General features: G+C 45.0%; 1 long non-coding RNA gene across 1 annotated transcript in view; it reads left to right on the top strand.

Moving 5' to 3' along the window:
- The window catches only part of LOC140460585 (uncharacterized), a 220,555-nt gene that overhangs the window by 5,410 nt on the left and 190,638 nt on the right, over positions 1-24,507 (top strand). Inside the window, exon 2 of the long non-coding RNA XR_011954207.1 lies at positions 14,655-15,026. This is a non-coding gene — a long non-coding RNA (uncharacterized lncRNA). The remainder of the gene's footprint in view (positions 1-14,654; positions 15,027-24,507) is intronic.

Here is a 24,507-nt window from a genome sequence, read left to right as displayed (position 1 = left end):
GCAGTTTGTTTTTGTCTCTAACGAATGGCAGAGCAGACTCAGTCGGCTGAATGGCCTAACTTCTGCTCCAATGGCCTCACAGGCTTGGGATTGTGCGGATTGTTTCAGTGGGAACGTGCAGTCCTGGGCTCAACGAGCAGTAGCGCCCAATGGATCAAAGTTCATAGAATCACAGAATCCCTACAATGTGGGCACAGGTCCTTCAGCCCAACAAGTTCAAACTGACCCTCTGAAGAGTAACCCACCCAGACCCATTTCCCTACCCTATTACTCGACACTTCCCCTGACTAATGCACCACACCTACACATCCCTGAGCACTGGGACAATTTAACTTCACCAATCCACCCTACCTGCACATCTTTGGACTGGGAGGAAACCGGAACACTGAGAAAACCCACGCAGGCATAGGAGGAGAATGTGCAAACTCCACACAGATAGTTGCCCCAATAGTGGAATCAAAGCCGGGTCCCTGGCACTGTGAGGCAATGCTACTCACCACTGAGCCACCGTGGGAGTGGGTACAGTCCAGCAGAAAACAAAACAAGCCCACCAACTCCCACTGTCAGACTGGGCAGGAGGTTCAGTCCTGGGGGTGACCCACAGCAGCCTCACCGGCAGAATCCGATTGTTGGGAGCGCTGGTGCCCCCGCTGGTGCCTCTGCAAGTTGCAGGCCTGGGTGAAGGCCTTCCCGCACTCAGGGCAGCTGAAGGGCCTCTCCCCAGTGTGAACCCGCTGGTGCTTCAGTAGATCAGAGGAATTGCTGAAGGCCTTTCCACACTCAGGACAAGCGAATGGCCTCTCCCCGGTGTGGACCCGTCGGTGGATCAGCACGTGGGAGAAAGTGCTGAAGGCCTTCCCACACTCGGGGCAACTGAATGGCCTGTCCTTGGTATGGACCCACCCGTGGGTCAGCAGGTTGGAGGCATGTGTGAAGGCCTTCCCACACTCAGGGCAGCTGAAAGGCTTCTCCCCTGTGTGGACCCGCCGGTGGGTCAGCAGGGCGGAGGAACTGCTGAACCCCTTCACACACTCTGGGCAGGCGAATGGCCTCTCCCCGGTGTGGACCGGCTGGTGCTTCAGTAGGTCAGAGGAATTGCTGAAAGCCTTCCTGCACTCAGGGCAGCTGAAGGGCCTCTCCCCCGTGTGGACCCGTCCGTGCCTCAGCAGGGTGGAGGAACTGCTGAACTCCTTCCCGCACTCTGAGCAGGAGAATGGCCTGACCCCAGTGTGACTGCGCTGATGAGCCTCCAGGACAGACGGGACATGGAAGGCTTTCCCACAGTCGCCACACTTCCAAGGTTTCTCCATGGGGTGGGATTCTTCTGGTTTCTCCATGGCTGAAGCTTCAGCGGCACACAAACACGTGTACAGTCCCTCCCTGCCGTGAATTCCTCTTTCCAGGCTGGATAACTGTTTTAGGTTCCACACTCAGTATGCTGTAACAGTAGGGTCTCTCATTCAGTCCCACTGATGCTGAAAACGTACTGAAACAGGGACCAAAAAACTTTGCTCCTTCTCACAGAATCTTAGTCAAAACTCGTTACAGTCCCAATGGACTGAATGACAGTCAGACATTGACTTGAAATTGAGGACAGCAGACGCTGGAGAGTCAGAGTCAAAAAGTGTGGAAAAGCACACCAGGTCAGTCAGCATCTGAGGAGCAGGAGAGTCAGCGTTTTGGGCATAAGCTCTTCATCTGTTGATTTTTAAACTTCAGTTTTCAGATCAAATACTCTGTAAAAAGAGATTACAAAAGTCATCATTGTCACTGAGAAGGTCTCTCGCCTTAAAACTGGTCTTTAAACATTTAGACTAAATGTAATGCTGAATTATAGAACACATTTATTGCAGTAGAAAAAAGGGGGGCATCTTAAAGAATGTAAAAGATAGGGACACCTGGGCTTACCAAGTGATACCAGGATGCTGTAGGACAGTTAAGAACATTTGCCTTAGCATCGGTGAATCTGTATGAACAGGACACCAAGTGATAACATTCACAGCCGTTCCCTTGTGAAATTAATGACAGTATTTGATTCTGACCCTGAAAAGAAACTTGTTACTATCAAAAACTTTGCAATTAACACTCAGTTGCTGTCAATTATAATGGATTCGTATATCCCTTGCAAGCAGGGCAGTCACAGAGAAAATAAATCTTTGCTGTTACAAAACCCTGACTTGAGAGTTCAAAAGGACACTAGAGAGAGACACCATTTTAGTGCTTAGCTGGTATGGATTGAATTTAATTGCATTTTGAGAAGCCAATTCTGGTTATGAAATGCAAATTCTGTAAAAGGAAAAACTGAAAGCTTTAACTTACTTGCTGTTTTTACAGACTGCCCCACTGTCAATTCTAACTAATTAGATCTTATGTCTTATTTGAATTTGAATCACAAACTTGAAAAGTAGGCATGTTTCATTCAAAGACGAATGAATCAGTTTAAATGCAACCTTACGGTAACATCTCCGCCTCAGGTACAGAATGGTTTAGTGCTTAAAAAGCAGGAGTCTGCTCCTAGCTTAGAAATTATTTGAGGCCGAATATTGTGCAAGAATCTCTTCAATGTGTCGGGAAGCCATTTTATGATTGAACGTTTGCCCTCCTTACTAAGAAGCCGTTTTATAAAAGAACTGTGTCTGACATGTGAGCTGTACAAGGTTATCTTGTGAACTCTCCAATTAGCTGAGACTGGTACCTCTTTATGAGAGGAGTTTATCTCACTCGCAGGCGCCTAACTCAGCTGTTTTTCCCACCTGACGAATGGCTTAGGGCCTGTCGGAGTGATTAGTCGAGCTTCACAGACCTGTCAATGAGCTTTTCTTCCTTATGAATTATTGTCTTTCACTATTATCTGTCTAATTAAGAACATGCAATTTATTTTTCAAAATTTTGTACAAAGGAAGCCACTTTGTATCAAGACATTGGAGTAGCCTGCTGGGCATTTGAACAGCTGGTAACCCACTCTCCTAGATTATTAGAACCAAGTTAGTTTACCTTATAGGTATCAATGTTATGTTGTCACAGTGATGCTTTTAGTGAATAAAGGGGATAACTAAAATTAGACTAAACTGTCCATAACAGGTTTTTATTCCAGACTTCCAAACAGTACGATTCCCAGGACGAACCAAGAGGGAGGCTTTATAGGTCTGAGTCCACAAGCGATTCCCTGGGCGGTCTCAAATCACCACTTTAACATCAGTCCAGGGTAGAAATTCAGAACAAACAATTCTTTTTCTGCAGAACAATCTTTTCTTTTGTTATTCCACAAAATTGAAAGCACCATCCCAATCTCTTTCCCCCCCCCCCCACCCCCACCCCCGCCATCCGTTCTCACTCCACTCTAATTTACCCAAAGGATGCTAATTCAGGATCTTACAGGGCCAAAAAAATAAAAAACATCTCTTTTGAATGACTCTACCTGAAAGTTAACATCTTTCATGACATTGGGATACTGCTCAGTGTGAGCAGATCTGATTTTGGGAAGCAAAGAAAAACTGTATAAATTCAGGATAAACCTGTAATACAGCGTCTTTAGAAACAACCAGTCACGGGGTCAAGGCATTGACACCAACACCAGTGAGAAACTAAACATACAGACGTGGCAAACCATCAGTCTTTAATCTTTTAGAATGGGTTGTAGGTATCATTAATATGTAAATCTCAGAACTTCTTACAAATCACCTTCTCAAGATAACTTAAGGTTTCTAACAAAAGGTGACACCTCAGCTCAGACAATGCATTAAAGGTATGAGGTCACAGTCAGTCTGTATCCCAATTTTGAATCTGACAGGTTCTGTTTCCAAAGTGAAATTTATAAAATAGTATATGCATGCACTGACTGCATTGACTGCCAGCAGATTGCGCATTTTTTGAACAAAATCAAATTTTTGGATCAGAAATTGGCTAGCTGAAAGAAGACAGAGGGTGGTGGTTGATGGGAAATATTCATCCTGGAGTTCAGTTACTCGTGAGGTACCACAAGGATCTGTTTTGGGTCCACTGCTCTTCGTCATTTTATTAATGACCTGGATGAGGGCTTAGAAGGTGGGTTTGTAAATTCACGGATGACACTAAAGTCGGTAGAGTTGTGGATACTGACTAAGGATGTTGTCAGTTACAGAGAGACATAGATAAGCTGCAGGGCTGGGCTGAGAGGTGGAAAATGGAGTTTAATGCGGAAAAGCGTGAGGTGATTCACTTTGGAAAGAGCAACAGGAATGCAGAGTACTGGGCTAATGGTAAGATTCTTGGTAGTATAGATGAGCAGAGAGATCTTGGTGTCCAAGTACATAGATCCTTGAAAGTTACTCCCAGGTTGATAGGGCTGTTAAGAAGGCATACGGTGTGTTAGCTTTTGTTGGTAGAGGGATTGAGTTTCAGAACCATGAGATCATGCTGCAGCTTTACAAAACTCTGGTGCGGCCAGATTTGGAGCATTGCGTACAGTTCTGGTCACCGCATTATAGAAAGGATGTGGAAGCTTTGGGAAAGGTTCAGAGGAGATTTACTAGGATGTTACCTGGTATGGAGGGAAGGTCTGAGGAGGAAAGGCTGAGGGGCTTGCGGCTGTTTTCGTTAGGGAGAAGAAGGTTGAAAGATGACTTAACTGAGACATAAGATAATCAGAGAGTTAGAGAGGTTGGACAGTGAATGCCTTTTTCCTTGGATGGCAATGGCTAGCACGAGGGGATATAACTTTAAATTGAGGGGTGATAGACATAGGACAGATGGTCAGAGATAGTTTCTTTACTCGGAGTAGTAGAGGTGTGGAACGTACTGCCTGCAATAGTAGTAGACTCGACAACTTTAAGGGCATTTACATGGTCATTGGATAGGCATATGGACGAGAATGGAATAGTGTCGGTTAGATGAGCTTCAGATTGGTTCCACAGGTCGGTGCAACATTGAGGGCTGAAGGGTCTGCACTGCGCTGTAATGTTCTATGTATCTATAAATATAATTCTGCAAATACAAATTCACCCTATACAATTATATGCATGTGTGTGTGCATGAGAGAAAGCAAATGTCTATGTCTATGCTGTTTATCTCTATGTCTGTTTGATAACAAATGCTTTATTTCTGTAAATGTTGTTATAAATCAGAGTTGGGTACTAATAGTTAGATGTCAGGGAGAGAGAATTCCTCAAGTTCGGTACCATAAGAATCCTGGGAGACCTTTATTTCTGGCTTACTTCCCAATGAACAAACACTAAACACACTCACCTATTTATTTCTAATTTTGTTTCATTTTCTTGTTTATTCCCCACTACGATGAGTCTCTCTGTCTGGATGGTTGACAGGCTGGGGCAATGTGGGTTGGGCCTTGAATGACTGAATGTTTTCTTGTTCTGGAAGGTGGAAAAGGGGGTCAAAGCTTCAGCAAAAACCCAGCAGAGCTGAGGACATACGACACCTTACTCTGTGGGAACAGGGAGATCAACAGAGGACAGAGAAATCAGGACCTGAAATCCGAGCTGACACCAGACTACCCTGTGATCTGTGCTTTGATTAGCAATGCCAACCATCTACCTTTACCGAGCTTCCCATTAAACTTCTCTGTAAGGAGTCTCAGATCATAATTATTCTCTTCAATGTGTGCAGCCAATTCATTCCCTTTTGTTACAATGCAGCACACATTCAGCTTTTACTTTTATTTTTTATGATATTTTGAATCCAGCTTTGATTGCTGCTACGTTTATCCTCCTTGTCCCTTTTTATCGTTCTCTAACATTCATTTTCCACATCACCACACTGCTCACCGGCCTTGATTTGGATTGGCCATGCTAAATTGCCCATTGTCTCCAGGGATGTACAGGTTAGATGGGTTAGCCAAGGGAAATACACAGTTATAGTTTCACAGTAATAGAAGCAGGAGGCGGCCATTTGGCCCATCCAGCCTGCTCTGCCATTCATTAAGATCATCATCTCAGCTCCTCCTATCTGCATTGTCCCAACTACCCTTTAATTCCCTATAATGCAATAATCCAGCCAACTGTATCCTGAATATATTTAATAAAGCTGCTGCTACTGCTTCCTTGGGCAGAGAATTCCATAGATTCACCACATTCCAGGAAAAGCAGTTCTTCCTCATCTCTGTCCTAAATCTACTCTCCCTAATCTTGAGGCCATGTCCCCTAGTCCTAGTCTAATTCACCAGCAGAAATGACAGGACAGGATAGGCGGGGTGGGGGTGGGTCTGGGTGGCATGGTCTTCAGAGGGGTCAGCGTTGCCTGTATGGGCTGAATGGCCTGATTCCACACTGTAGGGCTTCAATGATTTACCAAGTTTGTGTGCGCTCCGGATGACAGCTCCCAGAACCTCCCACTTTCTGCAAATGGAAAGACAAGTCCCCCCCTGCCCTCTCGTATGTGTGTTCTGTAACTGCTTAATCATTTCTAGTGAATCCAGCCCACACCTCCCACTGCTGCCTGTAACCTTTACAATGCTGATGAAACAATGCAATACCTGCAGTACTGAAAATTGTAAGGCTTCTAACGATACCAGTTACTGATTCACTGCTCCTTCTGATGGACAGCGTTGGAAATACAATGTTGAAGGCTGAATGAAATGAGCAGTTTAAAACAAAAACCCACCTAACCCTTCACTCGGTTCTCCACTCAGCACACTGTACTTACTGCCAGTAAACCTGAAAGCACGTCATCCCCACAGTGCAATGAATTCCCACTTTCCACCAGAATTCCAGATGTGCTCCCTCACTCAGTTGCTGTCTCACAAATGAAAGATTTCATTGTAACTTCTGCTCCCAGTCAGGGCAAAACATCTTTGAAAACTACTCTGGAAGTCTAGTCTTCACAACCACACTTCTACTTTCACTGAAGACAATTAGAGTCATACAGCACAGAAACAGACCCTTCGGCCCAATCAATGGTGCCGACCAGATATCCTAAATTAATCCAGTCCCATTTGCCAGCATTTGGCCCATTTCCCTCAAAACTCTTCCTATTCATGAACCCATCCAGATGCCTTTTAATATGTTGTAATTGTACCAGCCTCCATCACTAACTTTGGCAGCTCATTCCACAGAGACATCACCATATTTGTGAGGAAGTTTCCCCTCAGGTTATTTTTAAATCTTCCCACTCTCATCTCAAACCTATGCCCTATACTTTTGGACTCACATTTCCTTGGGAAAAGATCTTGGCGATGCATCCTATCCAAGCCCCTTATGAACTTCTATAAGGTCACCCTTCAGCCTCCAACACTCCAGGGAAAATAGACCCAGTCTCTTCAGCCTTTCCCTGGAGCTCAAACCTTCAAACTCTGGCAACAGCCTTGTAAATTCTTTCTGAACTCTTTCAAGTATCACAATATCTTTCCTGCAGCAGGGAGATCAGAACTATGCGTGGTATTCCAAAACATGGTCTAACTCAATGTACTGACCAATGGAGGAAAGCATACCAAACAGCTCCTTCATTATCTGATCTACTTGCGACTCCATTTTCAAGGAACTATGAACCTGCTCACCAAGGTCTTTTTGTTCTGCTTCACTCCCCAGGACCTTAGAATTGGGTGTATAAGTCCTGCCCTGATTTGCCTTACCAAAACGCAAAATCTCATACTCATCTAAATTAAACTCCATCTGCCACTCCTTGGCCCATCTGCCTATCTAATCAATTCTAATTTATATCAAACTTTCTTTCCTCTCTCCTTCCCAGAAAGCTGAAAATCTCCATCCCTCAGACTCTCCCCCATTCTCACTTTGCTGAACCTAATTCCTCTGTACCTCATCCTGAAGGGTCTGGTCCATGCTGATTAACAGGCCCACACTCAGGGGGGGATCTAATTGAAACCGACAGAATACTGAACAGCCAGGACAGAGTGGACATTGACAAGATGTCTCCATTGGTAGGAGAGACTAGAACATGAGGGCACAGCCTTCGAGTAAGGGGAAGACTTTTCAGAATGGAGATAAGAATTAATGTCTTCAGCCAGAGAATGCTGAATCTATAAAATTCATTGCCACAAGAGGCCAGGTCACCGAGTATATTTAAGACTGAGATAGATAGCTTCTTGAGTATCAAGGGAATCGAAGGTAATGGGGAGAAAGCAGGAGAATATTGTTGAGAAATTTATCAACCATGATTGAATGGCGGAGTAGACTCGATGCGTTGAATGGCGTAATTTCTGTTCTCATGTCTTCTGGTCTCACACAGTGTGACAGAATTGGGAGCACGGGTAGACCATTTGGTTTTTCGAGCCTGCACCAGCACTGAACAGATCATAACTGGATAGGAATACACTTACATCTGGGTGGATAGGTTGAGATGTTTTTCACTGGAGTCTAGGAGGTAGAGAGGTGACTTTATAGAGGATTAGAAGATCATGAGGGGTATAGATGAGGTGACCAGCAGGTGTCCTTTCCCTAGGGTGGGGGTTTCAAGATGAGGGAGCAAATTTTGAAGGGGAGAGGAGAAAGATTTTAGAAAGATGAGGAGAACCTTATTTTTAAGAAAGTGGTTTGTGTGTGGAATCAATGTCCAGAGGAAGTGGTGGATGCAGGTCCAGTAACAATGTTTAAAAGACATTTTGATAAGTACATGAATAGGAAAGGTTCAGAGGGATATGGGACAATCACTGGCAAATGGACCAGTTTAATTTGAGAACATTGCATGGACTAGTTGGACTGAAGGGTCTGTTTCTGTGCTGTAGGATCCTGTAGCTTTTCTCTACTGGGGTCTGAAAACTATTTTCTTGAAGATCTAAGATGGCGGTTGTCTGAGTGGTCTGCTGTGTTGGGCTCTGTGCCATGTCCTATGGCAATGTGGACCTTTACCACCACCACCCCCCACCCCCCCAACCCCAACCCTCCTTCGGAGAAAAAAAAACTAATATTAACTTAGTGAACATCTGGAGCTGCTAAAATTGTGGTTTGACATCTTTAAGACCAGGATGAAAGCAAATGAAGGAAAGGGGCCAAAAGGAGTGCAGCAGGCAGGGCACTCCCCTACTGCATCGGGGGTGCCTGGAGCCATTGCTCAAACTCCCAGGGCGGCCCCTTTGGATTTAATGGGGCAGCAGCAGTTACTCTCGGAGTTCACCAAACTCCGAGAAAAGATTGAAGCAGCGGTGGAACCAATATCTGCCACGCTGGAAAAGCACGAGCAGGAAATTCAAATATTGGCCTGAAGAAAATAGGCAGCAGAGGAGAGGACCGTGGCGGAGGTCTCAGGAGGAAGGATCCAAACGCTGGAAGACCAGGTTCGGGTCCTTCAGGAGCAAGTGGACGCCCTGGAAAACAAAAGTAGGAGAAAAAGCTTACAGCTCGTGGGTCTTCCGGAACGTGAGGAAGGTGAAGACCTCATTGGAATCCTGGAGAAGTGGTTCCTGACGTTCTTGGGGCTGGAGTTGGAGTCGGGCCTATTGGGTTTGGAGCGGGCCCACCGGATTGCAATGTGCAGGTCAGTACCGGACCCACGCCCCCGCACGGTCCTTGTGTGACTCCTGCATTATAAAGAAAAACAGTTAGTGATTGAAACAGCAAGAAAACTGGGAAGAGATCCACAGGCTTTGTGCATTAAAGGCTCAAGAATAATATCTTTTCAGGACTTCTCAGGAGCCAGAATTATGAAGAGAAAGGGTTTTTGATGAAGTTAAGAGAAAATTAAGGGGTCTGAACATTCAATGTTCCTTGAGGTCCCTGGCCGTGTTGCATTTTGCTCATGGGGGGACGGTATATCATTTTGATTCAGCAGAAAAGGCGAAGGACTTTGTGAATTCTCTGAATTCAAGGACTCAGGCCGGAATGGGGCCATCGATACGGACAATGGTACAGTTCTTTCTGCCCATTCTTTTCTTTTCTTTCTCTCTCCATTTACTCAGTGGTTATCGGCTTCTCTGTACTGCCTTGATGTAAAACCGGAATTATTTAGTATATCGGTCAGTTGTGCATTATGTGAGGACTTTTGTTTTAACTGCTGTCCTTTTGGTTTGGTTTGGGGGTGGCTATACCTGTGGTTAAGATGTATGGAGAAGGGGTGTGAGTGTGTGGGGGGGGGGGGGGGGAGAGGGGGAAGTGGGCATCCATTTTTAACTCTCAGAATGTAAATAACGTGTTTTTTTTTCATCTGTGAATTGCCTGGGGCTAGGGCACGGCCTCAGTTGGAAGGATCCAGAATATTAGCTATGGGCAAGGTGGGGTTGGGTGGTGGGGGATTTATGATAGGGTATTCTTCTCCTTTAGCTCTAAGAGTAGAGGAGTGGCTATACTGATAAGAAGGAACCTCCCTTTCCAGGTAATTGAGAAAATTAAGGACGAACTTGGACAGTTCATCATTCTTAAAGCTCAACTACATGGAGAAGAGTATGGTGTCCTGAATGTGTATCTCCTCCCCACCCCCATCCCCCCACATGTACCCTCTTACATTTCTAATTGATGCAGTTGCTAAATTAATGAGTCTTGGGGTGCACAGCACAATCATAGGAGGGGATTTTAATCTCCTCATAGATCCTGAGGTAGACAGGGTGACAAGGGGCCTGGCATGTATGACTGCACGATCTAAGCAGTTGGTGGACATGATTAGTTTGATTAGTTTCCCTACAGTGTGGAAACGGGCCCTTCGGCCCAATAAGTCCACAATGACCCTCCGAAGAGTAATCCATCCAGACCTATTTCCCTCTGACTAATGCACCTAACACCATGGGCAATTTAGCATGGCCAATTCACCTTATCTGTACATCATTGGACTGTGTGAGGAAACCAGAGCACCCGGAGGAAACCCGCGCAGACACTGGGAGAATGTGCAAACTCCACACACAGTCGTCCAAGGCCGGTATCGGACCTTGGTCCCTGGTGCTGTGAGGCAGAAGAGCTAACCACTGAGGCACCGTGCTGCCCCAGTGTGAGGAGTTGGGGTTAGTGGATGTGTGGAGGCACCTCCACCTGAATGGAAGAGACTTTACTTTCTGTTCCAACCAACACAAGTGCCACACACGAGTTGACATGTTTTTTTATACCATCAAATATTTTGGATAGAACACTGGCTTGTAAAATTGGGAATATAGCTGTCTCATACCACGTGCCAGTGTATTTAGATGGTAAAATCAAGGGTGGTGGAATGGATGCACGGCACTGGCGCACGGACCCATTCCTGTTAAGGAATGGCAAATTCGTTGAGTACATCAGAAGAAGGTTCAGGGTCTTTTGGGTTATCAACTCAAGGCCAATAATCTGGCAATACTGTGGGAGGCCACTATGGCATATTTATGAGGCCTAGTTATTGCGTATTAAACAACTAGAAGGAAGCAGAGGGAGGAGCAACAATAGATGCTGAGGAAGTATTTTATATTAGGACTTCACTGGTCAAGCTGCAGCTCTCAGGGTTGCTCTCAACTCATTGCACACACAGGTGGCAAAAAAGGGTCTCCTTTGCCAAACAAAGATTGTTTGAATTTGGAGAACCTGCCCCTCCCCAGTATAAAGGCAGAACAGGTTGAATGCACCAATGACGATACAGGAGGTGCAGGAAACAATAATGTATCTCCAGAGTGGCAACGCACCGGGGTCAGATGGCTTCCCAAGTGAATTCCATAAGGAATTCATAAATGCCACCTCTGAGGATGTATAGCTATTCAGATACACAGGTTTGTCTTCCGCCCTCTCTTAGGGAGGCTAATATCTCCTTCATTTTAAAGAAGGAGAAAGAGCCTGAAGAATGGTGCTTCATACAGACCCATTTCACTGTTGAATGTAGATTTTAAAATTCTACCCAAGATGCTGGCCCTGAGGTTGGAAAAGGTTTTGTCCTGTATTATCAAAGATGATCAGATGTGTTTTAAGGGCTGTAGCTCCTCCAACAATGTCAGGAGGGTACTGAACATAGTGCAGGTATGCCACAAAGATTGATCCTGGGTTCGGTGGTCTCCCTCGACGCAGAAAAGGCATTTGACCGGATAGAATGGCTGTACTTGTTTGGGGTCCCCAAGTATTTGGTCTGGGAGGAACCTTTGCTAGATGGGTGGTGGTGTTGTACAATGATCCTAAGGCAGCAGTCATTAGAAATGGCACTAAGTTAGATAACTTTCATATTGGGAGAGGTAGTCGACAGGGGTGTCCTTTCACCGCTGCTATTTACCTTGGCAATTGAGCCATTAGCTGAGGCTATCAGGAGGGATCCTGAAATAGTGGGGCCAGAGGTGGGAATGGGGGAGCATAAGATCACCCTATGTGCTGATGACATCCTTTTGTTCTTGGCCAATCTGGAGGAGTCAGTTTCTCAATTGATTCAAACAATTAATTTATTTGGCTGTTTTTCGTGCTACAGGATCAACTTTACAAAATCGGAAGCCATGCCGGTGGGGTGATTAGTGGAGGTGCCTGATCTGAAGGATGGAATGTAGTTCCTGTTTAGATGGTCGTCAAAAGGATTTTTGTATTTGAGAAGTTTTATTACACCTGCCTTCCACCAGCTGTATAAAGCTAAAGCTAACTATGGACAATTACTCGAGAGGATAAAGCAGGATTTGCAGCAGTGGGAGGGATTACCGTTATCATGGTTAGGCCGATTAGCCCTGAATAAAATGAATGTTCTTCCTCGCCTGTTGTACCCCTTGAGAATGGTCCCGTTGTTGCTACGCAGATGAGTATTATGGAGGTTGGCTAGGTTCTTTTATTTGGTGTCGCAGGCATACCCTAATTAAGTTTACCAAATTGCAGCTCTCGCAGGGTGAGGGAGTGGGGTGATCCTTCTGGACTTGGAGACATCAAATATGCACTTTGTTCCCATATCTGGGTGGTGGGGCATGAGGGTGATTCAGGGTCAATTTGGCTTGATGTTGAAGCCTCACAGTTGCGTTGTCACCTAATTATTTATGGATAAGATGAAATACATGACCGAGCAGTGTAAGAGTCCAATCATTTTAAATACGGTGAAAGCCTGGAGGATAATGAGGCAAGATGAGGGCAATTGGCTTAAGACCTCACCGTTTACCCCATTGGTGGGAGCCGAAGGATTTAAACCTGGGGCAATGGACTCCGGCTTTAGGTCATGGGAGAATAAGGGAATCTCGTTTCTGGGAATTTTTTTCAAGGGGGAGGTCTTGATGTCATTTAGCCAGCTAAGTCAGAAATATGGATTGTACCTATTCCGGTACTTTCACATAAAAGATTATATTCGATGGTCCCAGCTCAGCTTTCCAGGTCAGACGTGGAGAAAAGAGTACTCGAGTGTGCTGGTGTTCTTTCAGTCAGTATTTTGTATTATTTACAAAAGGGACGTGCCTTAGGGGACGCGGAGGGAACCTGTAGGATGTGGAATAAGGAACTCTGACATGATACTTCATTGGAAGTATGGAAAAGAAATATGGGAAAATGTAAGGCAAATTTCAATACGTAACAAAGCACAGGCCATGAAATTGAAGATTTTACACAGTGCTCATATGGCGCTAGAGAGGCTAAGTTCAAGAGAGGAGTATCACCAGGTTGTCCCAAATGTAAAATTATTATAGGCACTCTCACACACTGCTAATGGTCATGTTTTAAGGTCCAGACTTACTGGAGTGGTACAGTAAGGGAGCCGAAGGACATTCTCGGGATTGAAGTTAAAGTGGATCTGGCATTTCTTTTTCTGGGGTTAGCAAATTTGCCCTCTCCTGGGGAAACATAGGGAGAGACTGTAGTATTCTTACCCACTATGCAAGGAAGAACATTTTAATGAAATCGACATTGGAAAAAACCCCAGGTCTTACGGGGTGGCGTTGGCTAGTGATGGAGCATCTCCCCCAAGACTACCACATGAATATGGTGCACCACAGAACAGGGCGGTTTTACAAGACGTGGCAACCCTTTCTAAATGATATGGGTGCAGACTTATCAGCAATATTGATTAGGGCCGTGGTATGCCATGGGAATCAGTTTGAGCATCAGTGGGGCTCTGGGAAGGGAGGCTGGGGAAAAAGAATATGGGCACAATAACTGGAGCTCCCAGGGATGGGAGCCTCAGTGGAGAGTAGTGAGTGAAATAGAATAAAATAATGTGATGTAATTTAATTTGAATTCTGGTTAAATTTTTTTAAAATTTGATTGTAGTTTAGTTTAAGCTAAGTAGGTACAGTTGTTCTGGTAGAATAGTAGTTAGTTCATTATTAATAGTATCGTGATATGACATTTTGTACTGCCTCTATCTTTCTGTATTTTGGTATTGTTCTTTTTTGTCTATAAATGTTTTGTAAAAGATTTGAAAAAGTTTCTAATAAAATATTAAACAAAAACATTTCCTTGCCTTCCCCCATAACTACTTTTAACATTCAAAAGTCAGATAAACTCAGCTTTGAATATATTCAATGACCCCCTAACTGCAGGAAGACATTCCCACCTCTGAACTCAATTCCTCTTGCTAATACACCACTTGCCTTGCTCATTGCTTGCTGCACCTGTCTGACAACTGGCATTGACTGGGATAGAAAGCCTGAGAAGAAGGTAGCTGAAGCACCTTTGTACGTCCACACATCATTCCTGATGAATGGTTTTTGCCCAAAACATTGACTGCCCTGCACCACGGATGCTGCCTGACTTGTTGTGCTTTTCCAGCGCCACATATTTCGACTCTGATCTCTAGCGTCTGCAGTTCTCACTTGTTCCACATCCCAATATATCACCATTTAAACAATGCATCTCATTTCTGTTTTTATTTCACAGGAAAGACTATAACTTCACACTGTGTAACTGCATTTGCCATGTGTTTGCCAATTAAGACACAGACCTGAACCAACTTTGCTGCAAGTCAAGAACTGAACTCCAGAATGAAAAAAATAAAATGGAAAAGGAGGGTGAGAAAAGAGCGTGTTGTACTCCCAGATGTTGAACAGAGGAAAGTTGCAGTCTGATGTGAAGCTCAATCTTCATTCAGAGAGAAAAGAACAGCAACTACAACTTCACAAACTCATAGCCCAACGTCCGCATTCAGAGAAGAAGGGGGATTTCAATGGCAGGAAGACCACACTCCTTCCGGTCTTCTGGCGCTTTTTATTGGTCCATCAAAAGAATGTCGTGTGATGTTTCCGATGTCAGGTAGGAGCATGCGCAGTATTTTGCTGACACCGGTGTACATGCGCAGTGCTTGCTGACACTGAGAAGCATGCGTAGTCTGTCCTGTGGAGGTGTTGGTGTAACCGACAGATTTTCAGTCCAAATGCTAATAGGGGGGAAAAAAAGACTGGTGCCACAAATTTGTTTTCCTGGGACTCAACATTTTATTGTTTTGAATTTTGTCTGGCTGCTCAATTTCGTATGTCTTTTCCCCAGGTTAGAGGAAGTCAAAAACTAGAGGGGCATTGGCTTAGGGTGAGAGGGGAAAGGTTTAAAAGGGACAAAAGGGATAAATTTTCACGCAGGGCGTGGTACGTGTATGGAATGAGCTGCCAGAGGCCGTGTGTCAAGGCTGGTACATTTACAACATGTAAAAGCCTTCGGGATGGGTTCTGGAAAGGTCTCTATATGAATAGGAAGGGTTGAGAGAGATATGAGCCAAATACTGGCAAACAGATCACTAGATTAATTTAGGATATGTGGTCGGTGTGGAGCAAAAGGTTTGTTTCTGTGCTCTGCAATTCTATGACTCTATTTCTACATATTCTGAACCAATTTCACAAGACTAGGAATAGGTCATTCCTCCCTCACAGCCTGTTCTCAACTGTGGCTTAACTGCAAGTTTCAGAAAGATGTCTGCAGTTTTTTTTTAAGCAATTGAATATGCTTTCAGACTTTATTGACGTTTCTAAATACATCATTTTAGCTATTCTCAATGTCTTAAAGATCAGCCGCTTTGCTGGTTCAGTGGTTAGCGCTGCTGCCTCACACTGCAAGGGCCCGGATTCGATCCCACTGTCTGGCGACTGTTGGTGTGGGATTTGCACATTCCTTTGCCCTCCTCTCAGTGCTCCAGTTTCCGCCCATGGTCGCAAAGATGGGCAGGTTAGAGTGGATTGGCCGTGCTAAATTGCCCAACAGTGTGCAGAGATAGGTTATGGGGTGGGATGCTTTTCGGAGGGTCAGTGTGGACTCGATGGGCCTAATGGCCTGCTCCCACACTGTAGGGATTCTATGATTACAAGAGTTGTCAAAACAGCAATTTTAATTGGTGAAGTATCAGACCAGGAGCCAATCTTTAAGCAGTTTTCCATTCATTCACAGAGTGAAATTTTAGAATTGTATCACTCTGAGCTCTACTCCCACCTCAATGCCAATAAATGTCTTTTTATCTGTCCTCAAACAATCATACAATCAATCTGTCCCTCCTTAACCTTGATTTTTTTTTAAAGTTAGCATATTTCTTCCTTTAGATAAACCTTATCAATCAAAACACAAAACAATGTTTCAAACCTAATTAAAGATTTTTTAAGTTCTATACGAATCTTCTGGGATCCCCAGTAATCACCCCATATGAGCTGTTACCTTCATCAAATAATCTGACAATTATTGACTGCTGTCAACCTCTTCCGTCCCAGAAAATTTCCTTTCTCTGCAAAGTTTGGTTCATGTTGGCAAGTTCAATTCTCCTCCATTTCCCAGGAACACACTTTACGACGTTTTACATTCTCAGTATCTGTTTAACGTTCGGTGGGAAAACTGTTTTCAGTCTCAGTTATACAGTATTCCTCCAAAATGTTTTTCAGGAATGCACTCCTCCCACAAGAGCTGGTGGTTCCACAGTTAAAATGCTATTAACAGCTTGCTTGGTTGTCTTTGCTGTTTCCCCTCTAACTGTTGAAAATGTCTGGTTTTATACCCCAAAACATCAGATCATTTCATTGGTTTGGTGTCATTCCAAACTGTAAAATTCAAGTTCGATAGGAGTTTGATATCGGGGCATACTTTAAACTGATTGGCCGAATTGGAATCTGTTTTTGTTCCATGGCAACACAACTCCAGCTATTTGTTTCAACCAAACGTTACAGTTTTAAATTATTCAGCACGCTTTGTGCTTTCAGTCAGTCCTTGCTCGTTTCCTCTCTGTCAAAACGTACACTACACACCTACACCTTCACTACACCATCCAAATGTTTTTTTTAAATATTGTAACTATACCTGCGTCTATCACTTCTGGAAGTTCATTCACTCACAAACTAACGTCTGTGTAAAAACGTTATCCCTCATGTTCCTTTTAAAATCTCTCTCCTCTCACCTAAAAAAAAAGTCCCCTAGTTTTTAATTCTCCTTCACTAAGGAACAGACATTTGCTAATCACTTTACCTACAACCTTCATGATTTTGTAAATTTCTACAAGGTCACCCTCAACCTCCTACGCTCCAGTGAAAAAGGTCCAAGCCCCTCCTTATAACCTGAACCCTTCAGTCCTGGCAACATCCTGGGAAAGCTTTTCCAAACCCTCTCCAATAGTATTCTTCCTATAACAGGGCGACCAGGACTGTACTCGGTACACTAAAAGTGGCCTCATCAACATCCTGTACAACCTCAACATGACGTCCCAACTCCAACACTGAATGGTGAGAAAAATGAAAGCAAGTGTGCTAAACACCACCTTAACTACCCTGTCTACCGGTGATGAAACTTTCAACGAACTATGTACCTGAAACTTCCCCTCCACCCCCACCCCCCCAAAAAAAACAGGTCTCTCTGTTCTACAACAAGACCCAGGGCCCTACCATTTACTGTACAAGTCTTGCCCTTGTTTGTTTTACCAAAATGCAACCCCTCGCTTTTATCCACACGGTCTCTCTCAGGTACACACACAAATACAGCCTTTCACAGCCTTACACTCCATCACGCTTACACTTTACCAAGTTAAAAATCACACAACACCAGGTTATAGTCCAACAGATTTTATTGGAAGCATTAGTGTTCGGAGCACCGCTCCTTCATCAGGTGGTTGTGGAGGACACAATTATAAGACGCAGAATTTAGAACAAAAGGTTACAGTGTGATGAAGCTGAAATTATACATTGAAAAATACCTTAATTGTTTGTTGACTCTTTCATCTGTTCGAATACCATGATAGTTTCACTTTTCTCATATGTAAATCGCAAAACTTATTAAAATTTACATAAGTTACATTTTCAGGTTAACTGTAACAATTGATGTTAGCTAACACCAATTGTTACAGTTAACCTGAGAACATTTAAGAGGCATTTGCATGGGTATATGAACAGGAAGGGTTTGGAAGGATATGGGCAGGGTGTTGGCAGGTGGGAGTGGATTGGGTTGGAATATCTGGTCGGCATGGACAAGTTGGACCGAAGGGTCTGTTTCCATGCTGTACATCTCTATGACTCTATTTACATATGAAAGAAGTGAAAATATCACGGTTTATGAACAGATGAAAGAATCAACAAACAATCAAGGTATTTTTCTACGTACAATTTCAGTTACATCACACTGTAAATTTTTGCTATAAATTCTGTGCCTTACAATTGTGTCCTCCACAACCACCTGATGATGGGACAGCGCTCCAAAAGCTAGTGCTTCCAATTAAACCTATTGGACTATAACCTGGTGTTGTGTGATTTTTAACCTTGTACACCCCAGTCCAACACCGGCATCTCCAAATTATGACACTTTACCAAGCATACAAACACGCACTCTCTTATGCACACACAAGTCTATGGGGTGAATTTGGATTTTCAGAATTATATTTGCAGATACATTCAGTTTTCCTCAAAAAGTGTGCAATCTGCAGGCAGTGAAGCCATGTCATATTTTATAAATCCCTACTTTGAAAATACAACCAGTCTATTTCAAGATTGGGATACAGACAGTCTCAAACCTCACACCTTTAATGCATTGACTGAGCTGAGATGTCACCTCTTTTTATAAAACCTGAAGTTATCTGGAGAACGTGACTTAAAAGTAGTTCTGGGATTTACATATTAATGAACAGAAACTACAAGTGGCCTCATCAACATCCTGTACAAACTCAACATGACGTCCCAACTCCAACACTCAATGGTGTGAAAAATGAAAGCAAGTGTGCTAAACACCGTCCCTGAACCATCCAGACTGACGTAGATTCTAGGAGAAGGGCTTGTCTCTCATGGATGAGAAGGAGTGTATGAAACCATAGAGAAAGCTGGGACCCACTGGAATTGTATCCCTTCCTCAGTCTCTCTATGTTTTTCCTTAACTTCTCTTTTTCTGACTTTTCTCCCTTTTCTCGCTCACTCTGTGTCTCTCTTTCTTCTTGTCTTCCACTCCCATCCGTCTGTCCTATGGGTTCAGGACCATAATTGTTTGAAGTTTGCGTCACCTACTGACCCTGATCACTCCCTGGACGAAAACGTTCTTCCTAATGTCACTTTTACTTCTTTTCCTCGTGATTTTAAAACTCTGCTGAATCGTTGTCGATCCTTTCAGGCGTGGGAGCATTTGCACTACATTATTCCTGTGTCTAGACCCTCATGACTTGAAAAACGTCAATCAGGCCAGCGTCCAACCTACTGTTCTCCAAGGAGAACTGTCCCATCTTTCCAATCTACCTTCCTGCTGACAATTCTCATACACGGCACCATGAACGTCAATCTGTTCAGCGCTGTCTGCAATCACTTCACTTCCCCGCTTCCTGAAATTTCACGCTCACAATTGAGCAATAATGGAGCTGGAGGATTCATTCAGAGTCGGACTGCGCGGGCGAACGAGGTGCAATGCTTGTTTTCACTTTGAGCAAGTGTTTCCTTTTATCCTGTTCGCTGTAATGGGAGCTCGACCTCATCCCTCCTTCAGGCAGAACCATCTCGTTTAATAAATGTGCTTTTTGAGAAAATCACCCCGGCGTTTCTGCACAAGGCAACTTAAGAAACGAGGGCTCGTCCGGGATTCGAACGCGGGATCTCTCGCAAATCCACCTAACTGAAAGCCCGAAGCGAGAATCATACCACTAGACCAACGAGCCACAGGCCCAGCAAGGCGCCCTGACCCCGGACGCTCCAAGTGCCCTTCCCTGAAGCAGCTGAGACTTGCTCAATGTGAAATACGTTTGAGTTGCTCCAAGAATCGCAAGCAGCAAAGAGATTCCACAACATTTGCTTCTCATTCCGTTTCCCTGCGCCCAGGACACTGCTGTTTGTCCCGTTCCCAGTAACTGGACTCTCTCCACTGGCGGATAATTAAACCATTTTGTTTCTACTTGCAAACTGTTCTGGGGGAGGGCAGAGCCCATTCGCTCTTCTGCTCTCTCTTAATCATTTGGGATGGGAGACGTCAGTTTCACTAATGCGTAGGAAATTGGCAAGTTTTAACTACATTACAAAGTTCTGTAATCAAAGAGACAGAAAGATGCTGTGTTGGTGGGACAGAGAGAAATGGACACCGGAAACTGTTCCCTCAGGTAAATTCATACTTGTGTTCAGCCGGCTCGGTGCTCAGAATTCGTCTTCAGACAGCAATCCTGCAGAAAGACTTTTCTAACACTGGCGTCTGTTTCTTTGCTGCGAACGGGCAGCAGTGAACATCTGAGCCCCAACTGTCCCAGATGAAGTTGAAAATGAGCCATTGTTTCTCCCTCAGCCGCTCTGTCCCAGAGACAGGGAGAGGGATGGCATCAACGCGTGACGTCATTCCGCCGCAGCCTGAAGCCGTTCAGTCCATCATTTCCATGTGACTCTCTGTCACTTGTATCTCTCCGAGATGATTCCCAATCGGTGATATGTGTCCTCATCATGGGAACTGTGTCTGTGTGGTGATGCTGCTTTCGAAATGCTGATCGTCCTGTCATTCACGTCTGAACCGGAGTGGGGAATTATTGCAGGGAATGAATACGACCGCAAATAATGTGACTTTGTGGCTCAGTGGTTAACACTGCTGTCTCATAACGGGACCTGAATTCGATCCTACCAGTGTTCGGCTTGTTTGTGTGGAGTTTGTTCAATCTCCCCGTGTCTGCGTGGGTTTCCTGCGGTGCTCCGGTTTCCTTCCACAGTCGAAAGCTGTGCAGGTTCGGTGGACTGACCATGCTAAAAGGCCCCATAGTGCCCAGAGGTCGGTAGGTTGGGGGCATCAGTCAGAAGTAAATGTAGGGTCTGGGCGGGTTACTCTTCGGAGGGTTGATACGGACTTGTTGAGCAGGAGGGCCTGTTTCCACACTGTAGGGATTCGAATTCGAATTGTTTCAACTTCACCAGCTCATTCCCATTTCAGAGAAGAGGTGTTAGGATTCAGTTCAGAGCAGACCGGCGGGAAACAACTCAAATCTCCACAAGCACTTGCCCACAATTGTGTAAATTGGGCCCGTGTTTAGTGACATATTCAGCTCAGATGCTCGAAGATTTGGGAAGCAGAGGCAAAGCCAAGATATAGAACAGAGTCCCGTTACAAAGGGAAGCAATAGCAGACGATAGTTTCGATCGAGGGACATGAACCCAGCACCCTCCCGCTGCGCCACTCTACTTTCCCACACGGAGTGTTTTCCATAGATCCCTTCAGCCTTTTGTCTGGCGTGTGACATGTACGTTCGAGACTGATGTCAAAGATCTCCACTGCTGTCGTGTAATATGCTGTTGCGCAGACGTATGGAGGCTGTGTAAATATAAACTGTTTTCTAAATTCCCACATTCTGTTGGTCGAACTGTGATTTAACTCTGAATCATAACACGCGTAGACGGAGGCCATGCGGCCCACTTTCGCTCTGCTGGTTCTACACCGTAAGTAAACGCGTGTCTCAATTCGTATCATTCTCTTCCCTTTTCCGTGTAAATCTGTACATCTGAACATGACCACCGAATTCCCTTTCGGGTCCATTGAATCTTCCTCTTTGTCAATGTCAGATCGGGATTTACTGACACTAACCACTCCCTGTACGAAAACGTTCTTCCTAATGTCACTTTTACTTCTTTCCCTCCTGACTTTAAAACTCTGCCGAATCGTTCTGGATCCTTTCAGACGTGGGAGAATTTTAACAACATTATTTCCTGTGTCTCGGCCTCTCATGATTTGCAAGGCTTCTGTTCTCCGAGGAGAGCTGTCCCAATTTTCAAATCTACCTTGATTGCTGACATTCCTCAAACACCGCATCTCTGGCAAGTCGGTGTATTAGAAGACCCAAAGCGAGATTCATACCCCTAGACCAAAGAGCTAGAAACCAGGCGCACCCCATCGCCCGTACCCACCCCACCTCTGGAACTGGCTGAGACTTGCTCAGTGCGAAATACATTTGACATTGCTCTAAGAATTGCAAGCGACAAAGAGTTTCCAGAACAGCTGCTTCTCATTCTGTCTCCTTGTTGCTGTTTGTCCCGTGTGCAGGAACCGGGCCCTCTCCTCTGGCAGGTAATTCAACTGTTTTGATTCTAAACATTTTTCTGATACCCAGATGGCCAGTGACAAGCACTGCCCTCCTCAACATAGGGTACAGAGAACAGGAGAAGACCCCGCAGACGTCCACGAGTGTGTCACCTCAACTGTGAACATTCGGCTAGTATATCAATGTGAAATATTTATGTTGAGTTTTTTGGGAAGCAAATGAGAAGGCGAGGTATAGAACAGAGCGCCCTTAGACGGTAGAGCTGCTAAAGACGACATTACAGGAATAGGACAGAATAGGACATGACGGATTTCAGGCCCTAAAGACATGGGACTCGATATTGAAGACCGGGGAGCTGTAGGGTCTTCAAGTGGAAAACGAGGCGTTGTTCTTCCATCTGGAGCTGACCTTTGCTGGAACACTACTGCATGCCTGAGACAGAGATGTTGGCCAGGAAACAGGCGTGTTAAAGTGGCAGGCAACCAGAAGCTCTTGGCCTTTTTTTGCGGCAGAATTGAGATGTTCTGCGCAACAGTCACCCAGTTTATGCTTCATGCTACTTTGGGGAAACCACATTGTGAGCAGCGAGTGCAGCAGACTAGTTTGTGGCAAATGTGCAGGTAAAGTGCTGCTTTACCTGGAAGGTATGTTCGAGCCCTTGGATATTCAGGAGGGAGCAGGTAAATGGGCAGGTTTTACACATTCAGCAGCTGCAGGGGAAAGTACCTTGGGTCACTGGGAGGTGGGTGTGGGGTGTTGCGAGTGAAGGAAGAGTGGACCCGAGGTGTAAGCCCTGCCAATTTACCTGCTCTCGTATATAAATCCGTGAAGTTGAAAGAACATTCCATAGAATGATTCAATACCACGTGACTCACGAACTAATTCATATTCATGTTCCGGGGCCAGCATCATTATTGTGTCACAGCAGCTGCAGGCCATCAGCGGGGGCTCGCCCTATGACGTCACGGTGCGGCTGGAAGCCCCCGGGACAGTTTATCAAAGAAACCTCCCTCTGGGTCAGGGCAACCCTGCATCGGGAAGCACTGGGATGGCCAACCACTATCAGTTAACATGGGGAACACATCTCCACATTACGCAGCATCGAGGCAAACTTCCCGTCCTTCGACTTAAATTTCAAGAGCCCTCAGACCGAAATTCTCCAGGTCTGGAAGAATTTTTTCCAGGTGTTCGCAAAGTATATCTATGAGCACTTTGTTAAAGTTTGAATTTTGTGAGTGTTGAAATTTTGTGCTTTTGAGTGAAATCCCAGTTCGAAAAAACAGAATGTGGGAATTTAGACAAAGTTTATATTTGCGCGTCGGCGATATGTCTGCGGGTGCGTGATAGAATTATAACCCAGAAGAGAAACTATCTCTCCTATTCAGTCAATGTCCTCTTCAGCAGCTTTCCCGTATAGCGGCGCACTGTTCTGCACCTCGCCTTCTGATCTGCTTCCCAAAACACTTCGACATAAATATTTCACATTGATACACAGGCCCAGTATGCAGAGTTGAGATGACACACTCGTGGAGGTCTGCGGGGTCTTCTACTGTTTTCAGTTGAGGAGGGCAATGCTTGTCACTAGTCACTCGTCACTCAAGTGTCAGAGAAAAGTTTAGAAACAAAAAGGTTTAATTTTCTGCCCGTACAGAGGGCCCAATTCCTGGAGACGTGATTAACGACAGCAGGGAGACAGAACGAGAAGCAGCTGTTCTGGAAATTGTTTGCCTGACCCCATTAAAAACCGACAACTTCGCAGCCGGAGGGAGAGCAGCAAACACACCGCCGCCAGGGGGCTCGAGCCACCAACCCTTCGGTAAACAGCCGAACGCGCTGACCAATTGCGCCACAGAGACAAGCGATTAGTGAATTCATAATTCAGCCTCCCCGCCTAGAATTGCAATTGTCGTCTATCAGTTTTACTTTTCCATAATCAAGCCTGGGAGATCTATTGTAGAGATACTGGGGACAGTCTGCAGACACATCCATGTCACGAGGAACGAGCTTTCTTACTCCGGGGCCGTCGCCCTTCCAGCCTTTCAGCGTTTTGCCTGTTCCCGAGTTCTCTCATTGGCTCGGAGGCGAGAAGGGGTTTAAATTCCTGATGTGCAGGAAGGACAATTCTTTCAATGTCTCAGATCAGTTCATGTGCCGAGAACATCAGAGTCAACCTCCCGGACTCTTCAACAAGGGGACGGTGTCTGGACTGTCTCTGCTCAGTCGGACAGGTCATCTTTCATTCTCCTCTAAATCCGCTTCCCAAAGTGTTTCTAAAGGTTCACAAAGCTGGAGACTGGGATT

The sequence above is a fragment of the Chiloscyllium punctatum genome, chromosome 36 (assembly GCF_047496795.1).
Source record: "Chiloscyllium punctatum isolate Juve2018m chromosome 36, sChiPun1.3, whole genome shotgun sequence".
NCBI lineage: Eukaryota > Metazoa > Chordata > Chondrichthyes > Orectolobiformes > Hemiscylliidae > Chiloscyllium > Chiloscyllium punctatum.
This window is presented reverse-complemented; position numbering and strand designations above follow the sequence as displayed.